This window comes from Pinus tabuliformis, chromosome 5_1, assembly GCF_031772625.1.
Source record: "Pinus tabuliformis cultivar Carrire ecotype Pingquan chromosome 5_1, CPIR1, whole genome shotgun sequence".
In the NCBI taxonomy this organism is placed as follows: Eukaryota; Viridiplantae; Streptophyta; class Pinopsida; order Pinales; family Pinaceae; genus Pinus; species Pinus tabuliformis.
The window spans coordinates 112,026,087-112,042,217 of NC_142305.1; the positions used below are offsets into that span (position 1 = coordinate 112,026,087).

General features: G+C 39.4%; 1 protein-coding gene across 4 annotated transcripts in view; it reads right to left on the reverse strand.

Moving 5' to 3' along the window:
• The window catches only part of LOC149163676 (Protein kinase superfamily protein), a 413,635-nt gene that overhangs the window by 241,695 nt on the left and 155,809 nt on the right, over window positions 1-16,131 (reverse strand). The window lies entirely within an intron of this gene.

A 16,131-nucleotide genomic window follows, 5' to 3' on the forward strand; every position in this document is an offset into this window, starting at 1 on the left:
ATAAATCATCTTAGGCAAGTTTTCGATAGATGTAGAAAATACGGGATTTCTTTGAATCCAGCTAAGTATGTTTTTGGAGTAACCGAAGGGAAATTACTTGGCCATATCATTTCTAAGGATGGAATCAAGATTGATCCTGAAAGAATTGAAGCAATCCAAAAGATTCCTCTTCCTCATAATCTTAAATCCCTTCAGTCCTTCCTTAGAAAGACAAATTTTCTTAGAAGGTTTATTCCAAATTACGCAAAAATAGCGAAGCCTATTCAAAGTCTTCTGAAGAAAGATGCAAAATTTGTTTGGCAAGAAGATGGCAAAAAGGCTTTTCAAGAAATCAAATGCGTTATTGCAAGAGCTCCTGTCTTAGTTAGTCCCGATTATTCCAAGGATTTCATGATTTTTTCTTTCGCTTCCGAAGATACCATTGCCAGTGTCCTATTACAAAAAAATAAAGATGGTCATGAACAGCTTATTGCTTTCATCAGTAGAGCGCTTCAAAATTCTAAATTGAAGTGCAATACCATGGAAAAGCAAGCTTATGCCCTGGTCAAGTCTCTTAAGCACTTCAAAACTTATGTGGGTTATTCTAAAATCATTGCTTTTGTCCCACATTCTGCTATTAAAGATATATTAACTCAAACCGATTGCTTAGGGACTCGCACTAGGTGGGTTACTAAAATACAAGAATATGATTTAGAGATCAGACCCACCAAGCTAGCCAAAGGCCAAGGTTTGGCTCAAATGTTGACTAAAGGTAACGAAAAAACCCTTGGTTTATTTTGTCTTAGCGATCTATCTTCACCGGAGTTGCAAAGATTAGGAGAACGAGTGGTACAAGGACATTGTTTATTACTTGATAAATCTCACATGTCCCAGCCATTTAGTTGCTCATAAGAGAAGGGCTCTTAGACTAAAAGCCACTAAGTACTGCCTTATGAAGGATGGCCTTAGATGGAGAAATCCTGAGGGCATAGTACTTAAGTGTGTTGATGAAATTGAGTCCAAGAAATTAATCTCTGAGTTTCATTCAGGATTTTGTGGTGGTCATTATGCTGCTAGAACTACCGCCCACAAAATTCTAAGAATTGGTTATTGTTGGCCTTCAATTTTTTCTGATGTGCATAAGTTTGTTAGAACTTGTCAAGCCTGTCAACTATTCACTGGGAAACAGAAGCTTGCTGCCCTACCCCTACAACCTGTCATTGTAGAGGCACCTTTTCAGCATTGGGATCTGGACTTCATTGGGAAGTTCCATGAAAATTCTAGCAATGGTTACTCATGGATTTTTACTGCTACGGATTATTTCACTAAATGGGTTGAAGCCATTCCTGCTAAGAATACCACTGAAAAGGTTATTATGGATTTCATTGAAAATAATATCATTACTGTAGGAATTTACAGGGTAAGTTCCACAGAAAGAATACCAAAAGGACACCGCTCACAACCAGATCTCAAATCAATACACCAGTATTTTTGACGTGGTTAAAACCCTCAGAGTGCAAGGAGGGAAACAGTCCACGGCCTGTCCCAACGTGGGTACTACAGGCAATTTATTAATCAAAGAATGAAAATTTACATAAGCTTCTCTCATGCACGGATTACCCGAACAATGACCCTCCATGCGCTTTAAATAGAACTCATGGACCAATCGGGTGTCAAGCCACGGATCAAGTGTCGGTAATACCGAGGTGAGAGTGAACCGTCGGATCACTACATATCGTGACCGTCGGATTGTAAGTTACAAAATGTACAACGGTAAAGAAACACACTTTACCTAACTCTAACCTAACTCTATACTAGACCAAGTTGAACTTAACTATATCCTATGTGTCGGAATATCCTAACAATTACTAGATTTGGTGTCCCTGCTAAGATCACTACTGATAATGCCAAGGCTTTTAGTTCTTCAGAGTTTTCATCTTTCTGTTTCAAATATGGAATTATCTTATCTCATTCATCAAATTACTATCCTCGGGGTAATGGTCTGGCTGAGTCAAGTAACAAGAATCTCATAACCATTATCAAGAAGATAGTAGGAGATAATAAGAGATCATGGGATAGCAAACTCAAGTATGCTTTATGGGCAGATAGGATCACTAAGAAGAAAGCTACTAGTAAATCTCCCTTTGAATTAGTTTATGGCCTGGATGTAACCTTACCTGTGCATCTGGAATTGCCAGCTTATCAACTCCTTCCGCATTTTTCTACTAATAAAGATGTTGTTCAAAATAGAATAGATCAGATTGTGGAGTTAGATGAAGCTCGTAGGACAGCCTTTGATGCTATATGTAAAAAATCAATCTAACATTAAGAAAAGCTTTGATAAATTCTCTCAATCTAGATCTTTGCAGCTAGGAGATATGGTATTCTTTGGGATCACAAGAATGAAAAACCAGGAAACATAAGAAGTTCGACAGTTTGTGGCTGGGACCATACATCATTCGAGATATAGCTGGACCAAACTCATTTCACTTGAGCAGATTGGATGGCGAACCACTTGATCTACTTGCAAATGGCCAAATGCTCAAGCTGTTCTTCAAAGATGATATCTGATGCCATGGGGCATCCTTTGTATTGTATTTCTAACCCTATTCCTTGTCATTTCAGCATTTTATTTCTGTTTTAGGATTAGATTTACTTTCCTTGTTACTAGATAGTTAATAAATGAAGAGCTTATATCTTTCATGTGCTTAAATGATGATTTTTGGATGGACGCTACTTATGTTTTGTTGTGTGTTGCGTGGATGCAGATTCTGGATTCTCACATTCCTACAGTGCAACAACGTGTCCCCAAGTAGAGCCAGAATGTTGACCACTACGTGTCAACTACCCATAGCAGTACACCCCCTTTTCTTCGCAAAAGGGATAGCGCTTGATCAACGTGTCCGTGCCATTCAACAGTAATCATCGACTTGATCATATTATGTTGTAAACCCAATCTCCATGTGTAAATTGTAAATAATCTTAGCAGATTTGAGCCATGTATGTAAATTGTCTAGGTGGACCTAATTTTCTAGTGATAATCTACGTTTCGGAAGGTTTTTTGTCTCGCCGATCCATGATCGGCAGAGTTTTCCTTAAGCCTAACCCCAAAGCCGGAATGAATTTTGTCATTAGAATCTTAGGGGAATCCTAGTGCGTTGATATGCTAGATTATATTTGGTCACAGAACTGGGTGGTCTATGAGGGTCTATGTCAAATGGGTTTTCCCCCCTTGAGATGTAAAATTGTAAAAGTCATGATGTAAAGTGTTTTGAGGGTTAGAAAATGTTTTAATCCCCTCATAAGTCCTAAGTCCTAGGTCTTGGGTGATTTTTCCAAAGGCTAAGTTCGAGGATCCAAAAATAAAAATAAAAAAATAAAAGATATAAATAACAAAAATAATAAAATTAAAAAATAACTTAAAAAAAAAAAAAAATAATAATAATAATAAAATAATAAATAATAAATAATAAATAAATTTTGAAAAATAAAATAAAATAATAAAATAATAAGTCAAAATTTTGAGAAAATAAATGCAAGAATTCAATTTTTTAATATATTAAAATGCATTTAAAAATTCAACGGATGAGATTAAAAGGGATTTTCATCCTCATCGACTATCGAGATTAGTTTGACATAGATCACTCGAACTAGCCGTTGGGAATTTTTCCTTTAAATAGGGTGTTAGGGGTCATTTGAGATCATATTCGATCTATGAGTCTTGTGCTGAAGAAAGTTCTCTTGTAAGCTTTTTCTGGTGCAAATAAAGAAAGACTTTGGGATTGAAACCTTGTTGGCGTTACTCTCCTAAAGTGTTGTGTGCTATTTTATTTTCTGCATAATTTTATTTTCAGCCATTAGTAATAGCTTGATGTAGAGTATTGTTGAACACAGGTATCTTGTTCACTTACTAAGGTCTGAATGGTAATAGAATTTCTGAAATAATGGCAGGTATCTCCATTGCATCTGGAATTTAATACTATTTTTTCCCTCTTTATTGATAGTTGAAGTGAGCTGTGCAGGAAACCCTTATTGAGAAAATCAGTGGGTGTTTGGAGAAGTTCTTGGCTGAACCAACCAACTCCTGCAAAGCATTTTCTTGTAGAGCCCAGCCAGTTTCGATTCTGGGTCTGACATTTAAAGTTTATTTTTTGAATTACATGAGAGTTTTTCTAAAGTGTCTCACAGTAAATCTAAAATTCTGAAAAATATTACTGTGGATTACTGACAAATATGGTTGTTTAAAGAGCCAAAAATCTATAAATATTGTAAATTTTTTCGCTGGTTTTGGCGTTTTCAGTTTTGTTTTTGGAACATTTCACTTCTTGGTTTTCTGTTTTTGCCATTTACAGGCTGCAGATATAGACTTTAAAAAAAATTTCAAGGTTTCCAGTAGGGATAATCTTCAACGAATTCTCAAATCTTTTGAGGAAATTTGAGGGTTTTTTAGAACTGTCTACTGCTCAGGGTTTCATTTCACTAAAAAAATTTCAAAAAAAAAAATTATGCTGTGTAAAATCACGCAGCCCCACAAATCTGCAAACCAAATCCGCACCTGGTGTGATTGTTTCTCTGCTATTGGCAAAACCCTCTGGCAGCTTCAGCATTTTTCCATCATCGTACGTTCTCTCTGTCTCTCTTTTTTCTGTCAGATCATACATCCGCTCTCATTTTGCTGCCGGCATCAAGCAAATCCTCATCTCCCATCCGTTGTCTGCTCCTTCAATTTGCGTGAATCTATTACGCTGCCCAGTAATCTCCTTCACGCAGTTTTGAGCTTCATTATAGTCGAGCTTTGCCATTGCCATTCCTCGTTCCAGTTCCCTACAGTCTTCCAAACGTTGCCAAGATCCGCAGCGTTTTTCTTTTCATTCGGCGTGCATTCTCCTTCAACCTACAGTTCCAAACCCGTGGTTTCCTTCAGCTGTTGCATCGATCTTCATTTCCTAGCTCCCTACGTTGCATCCACCTTCATAACCAGCATTGTAGCTGCCACTTGCATAAGTTTTCCACATCCCTCCTTCCCTCACGCGTCCATCCCTCAAAAATTTTGCAGATCTGCAATCCCTCACTCTCCAAGCTGCCAGATCCACGTGCCTTCCCTTACTCTAGGCACCTGCAAACAATCCGCCGTCAAGCAACCCTGTGTCGTGTCTTCTCCTTCCTACGAGCAAAACAAATTTTTCGAAATATTTTTTGAATACGGGCTAGGGTTCTGCATTTTGGTTTTATTACATGCGTAGGTAATGTACTTTTGGGATAGGTTAATGTTCTTATGCGTTTGATTTAGTTTTATATCCATTAAGTTTTATTTAGTATTGTTTTATTTTGAAGTTTTCCATTTCCATTTTAGCTTAGTTTCATGCATATGTTTTATGTAGTTTAGTTTTAATCTTAAATTTTTGTTTTAGTTTAGTTTCATTTGATTTTGATTTAAATCAAAAATCCCATAAAAAATATAAAATTTCGACTTTCCTTTTGTTTAGTTTTAAATTTCATTTAGAATTAGATTTAGGCTTCTTTTTTTTTAATAATTTTAAAATCATAAAAATAAAAATAAATAAATAAATAAAAATAAAAAATATAATAATAAAAAACATAAAAAGTTTTCTTTTAATTTAGTTTAGATTTTAGTATTATTCAGATTTTAGATTTGAAGTTTCATAAGCTTAGTTCAGTTTTATTTGAAAATATAAAAATATTTTGGAAATATTTTGCCAGATTCAGTCTTGGCTCAAGGCTTCATCATGTTTGCGATATATCTTTCCTGCTGAGGCTAAAATTTTGATGTGGGATTAATATTTATCATTTCTTTATGTGGTTAAACATGCTTAAATGTTCATTTGAAATATTAGCTATATGAATCTGATCTCTGGTTCGCATTTAAAATTACGTGGTTATTTAAAACGTTTAATCTTTCAAATTTTAATTGCCAGAATATTGTTAAGCCATTGAGCATTTACTGATTATCTTGCATTTGGCAAAATTAATCTTTGGTTGGGTTATTTGATGATAGATGATTGTTTTACAAGGTTCATATTTCTGCAATATTTAATAAATAATCATCAAACCATTGACTCCATAAGGCACTCGTACATTAATTCCTAAAATCAATCAAGTACTGGTATCGCCTTGTTATGTCTCCCAACCCAACTGGTCCACAATTGGTCTTCCTTCATCCCATAGGGTCTACCCCCCTTAGTCACGGGAGACAGGCTTAAACGGAGAGATCGGGGATCAGGGTGACAGCCCCCGATCTGAGGTTGTCGTGACAATCTGTGCGACAACAGACCCAATTCACCACAATGGAAGCATTTGACCTTGGAGAGGTTCTTCTTCTTTTGTTTCTCCTGCTTTTCCTCAGATGCTAGGACAGCATCCTCCTCTTCCTCCTTCTTGATTCTGATCCCCTTTTCACTGCTTCCCGCCTTGGTTAGCCTTCTGATCTCTTCTTGACGAAGAGTCGCCCACAATTCCTCCCAATCTAGAAGGGTCGACCTGCCCAGTATGCTCTGGACAAATACCTCCCAATCCTCTGAGACTGCGTTCAATGCGGTCCTCACCAACATCTCCCCATCCGGCGTGGCCCCTATGGAAGTCAGCTGATCCCAGATCTCCTTCAATTGACTGAGCAAGGTGTCGATCTGTTCTCCCTTCTTCATCTGGTATGACCAAAGTTGATTTTCTAGTAGCATCTTCCTCTACACGGAAGTATGCTGATACAATTTCGTCAGGGCCTCCCACATCGCATTTGCCGTGTCCTTTTCGGCAATATGTGGTACTACATGGTCCTTGACCCGGTCAAAGATGATGCTCTTGGCCCTCGCCATTGCCTCCTCGTACTTTTTGCTCTCAGCCAGGTCAACTAGGATCGTTATCGTGTTCAAGGTAAAGTGCTTGAGACGATTCCTGTCTAGAACGGACAAGATCCTGATCTTCCAGACTACGAAGTTTGAGGCTCTGTCCAGTCTGTCCTGATCTCTTACCCCATTCACTGCCATTTCGCTGCTCTTCTTATGACTCTACCGAGTCTCTCTACTTCCCTCCTGGAAGTTCTTGGTGTGACTCCCTCTAAGCCTCAATTTCCCTCCTGGAAACCCCTCTGCCAATGTCGAGATGCCCCCACTCCGATTGTTAGTGCAGCTGCACCACTGATTCGGATTTCTTGGCTAGAAATCCTCAACAGCAACTCCCTCCTCCTTGGTCTTGCCCTGTTAGGTACTGTTCTGACCACAGTACCCCACCAGCTTCACTCCGCAACTTACCCACAGCCTCCTATGCCCCAGCAAACTGAAGGTTAGAGCCTCTAGGCTCTGCGCAATCCCAGCACCAGCAAAATTCGCACCTCCTAGCCACGGGCGTCAATCCTTCCTGACAGAGAAAGATGACTGGGCATTGCGTAGGTCAGGTCTACTCCTCTCTGCCACTGTGTTGATCCTCTTCCCAACTCGAATTGATGACGCAAGCACTGCGTCACCCCTTCCTTGCTGCTTTTTTGCTAGAAACAACATCTGTCACTCGGGACAGTTGTTTCTACTGTTGTTGCTCTACTCGGCTGATGTCCTCAGTTATCCTGTGATTTGCAACCACACTCTGATACCATGTTGGAATTTCTAAGTCTACCTGTTAGAAATCCTTCCTGTACTTTCTGATTTATTTCTTCCTACTTGTTCTGTTAATTAACAGTCTCAACACATACAGATCATCAACTAAAGGAAAAACAAGCACACAAGTGACACCATCATTTTTGGACTAATTTCCCCGGAAAAACCCAAAGCGCGAAAACCGGCACAGCTATCTGAGGGTTTTATTATTAAGCAGTTTCAGAATACAATCTAGGTGCCAGAAATGGCTCACCCAACAAAGAATGCCCTCGGCAATAGTACCTCTCAATCGGAGATGGATATCAACCCCAATCTGCCCCACGAAATCTCCCAATGTCAGCCTCTAGGGTCTGTGTCAGCCTCTCTGGCCCAGTGTCAGCCTATTTGGCCCAGCGTCAGCCTCTCGGGGCTCTACGTCAGCCTCTGGAGCCTTTGCGTCTCCCACGCTGGCCCTCCTCAGGCTCTGCGCAGCTCCTGGCTGCTTCTGCGTGGCCTCTAACTGCCTCTGCGTCAACCCTCTCCTGACTTCTGTGTTGATGCTCTCGGTATTATCTCTACCTCTCTGCTACTGCATTCACTGCCCCTTAACTACAACTCAGATCACTCCTTCGATTTCCTCAGCAAGCCCTGCCCCAGAAAATCGAATTCTTGATCAACTCTATGCGTTCTCTAAGTGACCCTCAAGCCTCCTCTTATACTTTTCTCGTTGACAATTCAACGATCGAGATTAAGTCCCTAATCGACAACTAAGATTAGATCTAGCTTGATCCATGACTTTTGGACCATTCTAACTCAGTTTTATATTAATTCACATTAATATTTTATTTTCCCTAAGTTTAGACTTTAGGACTCCATTAAAAATATTAATTATTTTAATATCTCCCAAACTGGTTAGATTCTGCCCAAATCATTTCTGGGTATTGGAGATCTCATGTGCTTTAGCCTCTCCACCAATTTTCGTAGCTAGAGCACATCCGATGCTACCCCAAATCAACACCTCTGCCTCGACAAGTTTTCGATCCGATAGTTTTACCTCTCTGTTGGCTCACTCAAAGAGATACACCCACAAAAATACAACCCTCCTAGCTAAAACTGCGCAATTGCTCAGGGGATTCAAACTGTTGCTTGCTGCAGCAAGTTGGCCCTTGCTTCAGTGCTAGATCTGCTCCTCCTGTTTCACATCGATAGCTCTGGTACCATGTGAAAATTCCTAGATCTAACAACCTCAGGAATCCTACTACAACCAGCTGAATCTACTTCACCTAGATTGTAAATTTCATTACAAGCTTATTTCAGACTTCTTCATGAAACACTGAAGTAAATTACTGAAGCAGCTTACACCAATTAAATATGATTCTGAAACATAGAAACTGAGCAAGGAAAATAGAAACACATAGGATAGTTATTTTTGGACAAAAGTCCCCAGAAAAACCCAATGTGAGAAAACCAGTGCAGCAGCTCTCAGGTTTTATTATTATTAAGCAGTAGTTCTAAATACAACTCTGGATGTCCTTCCTGCAATACAGTTACAGAGAAAAAGACACTGGCAGAAAAATTAGTGACATTTCCTCACTTCACCCAGCAAATCCCTCTGATCCGGCCACTGAACTGACTATCCCCGGCTACAACTGCACTGCCCCTTCATAGTAACTACGTGGAGCTCTCCGAGGCTCTGCGTCAGCGCTGCGCTGGGTCTCACTGCTTCCTGGAGCTTTGACGTCAACCTTCCCGGTTGATTCGGCTGCTCCCCGGCAAGTTTCGGATTTTTGCAGGGGCACAACTCTTCCTTTGCACTGGCCCTTCTAGCACTGCGTGGGCCCTCCTGGCCCAGCGTAAATAAATAAAATAAATGTAAATATTGGATAATCAAATATTGATTATGTTAAATAGTCATTAAGTTAAGTGAAAAGGCATGTCTAAAAGACATGCCCAATCACGAAAGGACACCTGTTTAGGTATATATATGCAAGTGCTCATTGTAACATTCATCACTTATACATTTCTATATATATAATAAATTATTATTATAAAATACTTCTTGTGTATTTTAACATTCAAGCCAACAAGCTATCGGTTTTGATGCTTTAGTGGTATCATAGCCATGGCGCACAATATAATCATGCGGGTATTTGAACGTTGTTCACCGCACAATATGCCATTAAGTTCACATCTTGAATGCGTTGAGTAGTTTAGTAAAATTCAAGAAGCATTTCAACGTTTAGAAAAATCATATGTGGAAGTTAAAGCATGTCAAAAGGAAATCGATAATAAGGAAAATGATATCGATGAAGATTATGTAGATCAAGATGATCCAGAGGAAGATGATGTGGATGAGGACTATCTTGAGAAACAAGAAAGATGTGAGGCCGAATTTCTGTGGGAATCTGAGATGATCAAAATAAAGGCAGCTGAGTTAAAAGCTAAGGAGGTCAGGGTGAACACTCATCTTCTATATCAACAAACAAAGTTTAACCTTCTTCGAGAGGAGAGTGAAGGCTATGCAAAATTGGTGACCCTCTTATGTCAATGTGGTTCTGGTGGATTGACACATAGGACTGCATCTGCAGTGATCAGCACAATTAAGTCATTAATTCGCCACTTTGATTTGGACCCAAACTGTGTTTTTGCACATATTCTTGGATTTAAATGCCAATATTACTAGCGTCAAGATGTAAATGAGTCTATACCTGATGGACTGTACAAACTTACAGCAAAACTGGTGAAGGCAGATTTTATTGACCTTGATAACATATATGCACATATACTTCCCAAAGATGAAGAAGCATTTGAGCATTATGAAGAGATCTCAAAAAAGGAAGGATCTGATGGAAGAGGAAAAAACTGGAGATGTTACAAATGATTTATTTGCAGCTTTGGATATGGGAACAGAGGCTGGTGGTGAATGTTCCACAAAGCTTCATACAAATCAGAAGTTGGGACTGCTCAAAGGATTTCTTGTTGTTGATGATTAGTTGCATGCACATTTTCTATTGGAGCGTCTTTCTCCTTTTAATCCAGTTGCACATAAACCAATTTGTGATGGTTTGTTCAGGGCTATAGAAAGGACAATTTCTTCAAGTTATGCCATCGTGAGGCCATCACTTTTAGTAAATATTGGTTCTTCTAATCGATCTGTTGATAATGCCACAATTGGAGATGGCATGGTAAAATATATGAGTCAAGGATCTTTTATTGAATTGCCTAGAGAGCTTTTCTAGATGTTGGCTTCTGTCGGTCCATATCTTTATCAGGATGCTCTTCTCCTACAAAAGGTTTGCAGAGTCTTAAGGGGTTACAATTCTCAGTCAGCTACCATCCCTGCAGAGCAACAGGACCCTAAACGGCTGAAGTTATTGTCTTGTTTTTCATATGCTAATTGGCAGCTAGGTGATTGGTGTCTACTTCCTGCATCTGAAAGGAGGATGTCACAAGTTACTCTGCCTGTCACAGAATGTTGCCTCATCTTTCTCAGTTTCTGTTGGTGCTTCTGTCTCAAAAATAGAGACCGTTCACACAGGAACACCTGTAGGCATTGACAACTTGGTTGTACATGATGCTGGTGGCACTATTGTCTCTGCAATCAAGCGGACAATGAATAAAAGTTTGGATCAATGTTGCAGTAATCGTTATCGGGATAATATCGGCGAGGGAAAAAATCGGAAAAATTTGTAAAAATCGGGAAATAATTGGGAAAAAATCGTAAAATACAAAAATATTCATTTTTTTTTTCAATTTTTTTAATATCTAAAGCATCTACAACATAAAATAAATACATTGACACATAAATATGATAAAAGAACTAATATATAAGATGTGTAATATCATTTGTAGTGCTACATCACACATAACAGTGAATCATGTCCTGAATAGTCAATCCTGACTACTGAGTCCCAACTTAGCCTCAAAATATCAACAAAAAATATAATAATGTATCTCATATCATGAGCCATAATGTCATATACAATGAAATGAACCAAATAACTAATACCACTGATTTCCTCTACCCCTCTTGTGAAAAAATGCAATAGCTTTCCTTCTAGATGTAGATGTCGGTGGAGTTGGCAGTGGACTCTGCTATGCTCTAGAAGCTGAAGAACTAGGAGCTACAGGAGGTAGACCATGTCCTCTATTGGTGACAAGGGTAGCCTGGGTAGGTTGTGTCACCTCCTCCTCCTGTTGCTCCTCCTCCTCCTCCTCATCATCAAGAAATAGGAAAAATTATAATAATAATAATTGAAAAAAAAAAAAAAAAAATTCAAGATTTTTTTCGTAATAATCGCGATAATTTCAAGTTATCGCGATTATTTCGCGATTTTTTGCGAAAACAATTCACGTAATAATCAAGCAATAATATTGCCATTTTCAAAAAACCACGATTTTTCGATATTATCGTGATTTTCGCAACACTGGTTTGGATAATGACATATTAGAAGATTCAAACGTGTTGGATAATCTCCTTGAATTGAAATCAGGCATTCACGACAAAATCCGGCTCATAAATTCGAAACAGAGCTCTTTATTGCTGATCAGGCATGTAGAAGGTTGCCTTGTCTCACCCGATAATGCGGCTGAATGGGTTAAACTCTCTGTGGGCATCTTGGCTAAAGCCCATTACATCCTAATGGAAAACCCCTCTCTCTTTGCAAATTACCGGCACCTAGTTCTTGAGGTCATTGACAGAGTATGCGCTGATATTGAGGATTCGGACTTTGAGCATGGTTTAGTCAACTTACTCTACTACTTCATGGAATTGCGACTTGAGGACACTGAGCATATAATTACCAGTCATGGTGAAGTCGTAGAAGTTTTATCTTCTTACATACTCAAACCCACTAATTTCTACGGACCCTTTGTCAAGAGCGAATGCAGTTTCGAGAAATTGTTCGACGTGATCATGAATCTCTAGGACCTAGAGGAAGGATTGAAGTAGCCCAAACTATCACAGACAGTGGTTAGCCTAGTGTGCCCAATGCACAACCAAATTAGTAAAAGACAGTACCATCATTTATTGCACCCAATTTTCTCTGTACTCCGTTATCATAACCATATGGAAGGTTCACTAGAACTGATGACCATCGGGCCATCCGCTACCAAACACAACAGTCGTGCGCTATGCTCTGTGGTGGCAAGGTCGCTGCTCTCCGAAGAGTCGTGCGATTCCCTGTGCTTAGCAGTGTGGAGGAACAGCATGCCGTGGAGGAGCAGTCGTGATGAATGCAGTTCTGGAACAGTCGTGCCACTGTGGAAAGATCCGTAGTATGCATTTGTCTGCGTGTGTAAATCAGCGTAGAGAACAACCAAGGGATATCTGTGATTTAAACGTAGAGCAGCTGCCACCGTGGAAGACATTACTCTTGTTGTTCGTAGGTAAATGGGAGCCACGAGACCATGATCGGACATAGAAGGAGCCGAGAGGAGCCACGGTATTAACGGGCGGAAGATACGGGGAGTCACGGTCAAGGTCAACGAACGTGACCGAGTAGACCCATGAAGTTTGTTCATTTCAAAAAATAAATTGATTTATACGGTCATTTAAAACTATATAATATAAGAACTAAAGTTTAATTAAAAAAAGAAACAAAAAAAAATCGATAACATTGGATTCAAGACAGTGTTACCAAGCAAATTATACAAGGAGAGGTGCCAATAGGGTCGAGTTACATATGTCGAGATGACAAATGCAACTGAAGGAAACTGCCGACAATAAGCTTTGAGGACAAAGCTTCTGAAGGAAGGGGCTATGTTATGAATATAATTCATAACAAATAAATAAATAAAATAAATGTAAACATTAGATAATCAAATATTGATTATGTTAAATAGTCATTAATTTAAGTGAAAAGACATGCCCAGTCACGAAAGGACACCTGCTTAGGTATATATATGCGGGTCCTCATTGTAACATTCATCACTTATACATTTCTATATATATAAGAAATTATTATTATCAAATACTTCTTGTGTATTTTAACATTCAAGCCAACAAGCTATCAGTTTTGATGCTTCAGTCAGTCCTCCCTGGGTCTGTGCTGCGTCCACTGGTGTATCTTTGCCTCTCTGCTAAGTATTCAGGGTTCCGAAGAAGATCCTCCAACCCAACTATCCCTGCCCTTTTGCTGCAAGAGATCTCCTCGATCGATTTTTCCTCCTGGGCATTTTTCACTTCAGAAAATCGATTTCTTGATCTCTCTCGATGTGTTTTCCAAATGATCCTCAAACCCCTTCTTATATCTCCCTATTGGACAACCAACGGCCTAGATTAAATCATAATCAAAGGCTCAGATCGTTTTGGCTTGATCCATGTCTTTTTCACCCCTAATTAGATTAATAATTTAATAGCCATTAATATTTTAATTTTCCTAAGTTTAGACTTAAGAACCCCATTAAAAATATTAATTATTTTAATAAAATCACTTCTAGGTGGAATTTCTCAAAACGCTTTCTGAGTTCTTTGGAATGAATGTGCCTAAGCCTCCCTGCAAAATTTGAGGCTTAGAGCTCATCTGATGCTACCCCAAATCAACAAATAACACGGAGTTGGTGCGCCCTGCTATTACACGGTTTTCCATTGGCATCATATCCCTTCAATCTCTCTTGAGTTCTATGGGGGATGTGAAAAGAATATTTCTTTCAGAGGAATGGCGTGATTTATCATTTAGCCACAAACCAGAGAGAGGCCATATGCAAGTTAATCTCATACCAAGAAATCTTATGGGCGGGAATGCAAGAGGTGTGTAGCATTACTGAACCTTTGGTAAAGGTTCTTTGATTAGTTGATCGAGACATGCCCGCAATGGGCTACTTGTATGAGACCATGGAGAGAGCCAAAGAATCCATTCGCAGCTATTATGATGATAAGGGGAATGAGCAGTTTGAGAAACAACAACTGTATGGGGAGTGATTAATGAGCAATGGAACAATACACTCCATCATCCCATTCATGCTGCAGGGATCTACCTAAACCCCGCATTTTCTTACTCTTGTGGTTTCATATTTGATTGAGGTCATGGATGGATTCTTCACTTGTGTTCAAAAGATGGTGTCGTCTCCAGCAGAATGTGCAAAAATTTCTAAAGAAATGGAGATATACAGAATGGTAGGTGGCACATTTAGCTTTGACAAGGCTATCCATGATAGGACTGTTAATTTGGCAGCGCAAGGGCAAATTCCCTGCATTGGAGAGCCTTCCTCATCTAGAGAAGCCCTTGCTAGTTTTTGGAAGATTTTAATTGATCAAGGAAAAATATAATTTTTAAGGTGAAACCCACATGTGCACAAAAATTCAAGTCAGCGTGGGCAAGCTAATTCGACCCCCATAAGGCTCATATAAATAGACCTACTGTCCCATCACTTTGAAGCATCATCGTCAAGCATCTCTCTTATCTTAATTGGCTCGACTTGATCTGAAACTGTAGTAGTCCGAGCTCACACGTGCGAAGAGAAAAGGGAAATTTCTGTGCTGCATTGACTTTTCTGTTTAGGGCATCTTTGCCAAGCGTTGACCTTTGGATATTTTGACTTTGTTTGACTTGGAAGATCTCTCTTTTGGCAGGCCAAATTCATTGGGCAAAGGAGCAAATTTTTCTGGGCATGTTGACTCACTTTGACTGCAGACCTTGACTGAAGTTGACCGCAGATTTGCTGAAGTTCGACCATGGGCTTTCTCTCTCCTTTGACCATACCCACTTAATTTGCAAGGGGGCAAATTTAGGAATTAAAAATGACGATTCAAGGGGTGATATCCCCCTGTGAGATGCCCAGAGCCCAGTAATCTCTACAAATCTGTATAAATGCCATCCTGTAAACATTAATCCTATGGACCTTAATCAATGCTTGAGCCTTGTACACTAAAGAACATGTACTAAAGTATGGCATTGATCCCATGTGCCTATTCATTGGCCAATGGGGTCAACAAGTCTGAAGCCCTGACTGATTAGCTGAAAGAGGGTCTCATCTATACACATGCTCATCTAAAAGTGGAGCGTATGACCACATAACCTATACACTGCTCCCAGTGGATGATGTGTTGAAGTCAACACTTGGGGGACAGCCACTTGGTCAAATGTCAATGAGTAAAACACCTTCCAAGCACAAAAGAACCCACCAATGAAGCTAATGGGCCCTAAGGTATGAGCACAACTCGCCAGTTTTGAAAGATGTGCTAGAGTCAAACAGCGAAAAAATCATCTTATCAAGGCCTAATGATGATTGACTTCGTTAGATGCAAAGTGATTGCCATTCAGGTTAACGAGCACCAAGTTTTTCAACTTCTATGCTACCCCCAGATAAGGTTTCAATGTCAATGAGGAGAAACGTGCTAAACGGAAAGACAATGATGATTCCTTTCCCTCAGCATGAAGTGATCATATGGAAAATGTGGCACCATGTCCCTAGTGTTGGATGAGGGGGGCAGGAGGTCAGTGGGAGAACAGCTGGCTTGGAGATAATGACTCAATGCAGACTGAAAAGACAAGTCAAAATACGACTCAAGACTCATCCTATTGCATTTCCTTTGCTTAATTTTCTTGTTAAACCAAAGTCAATTTCG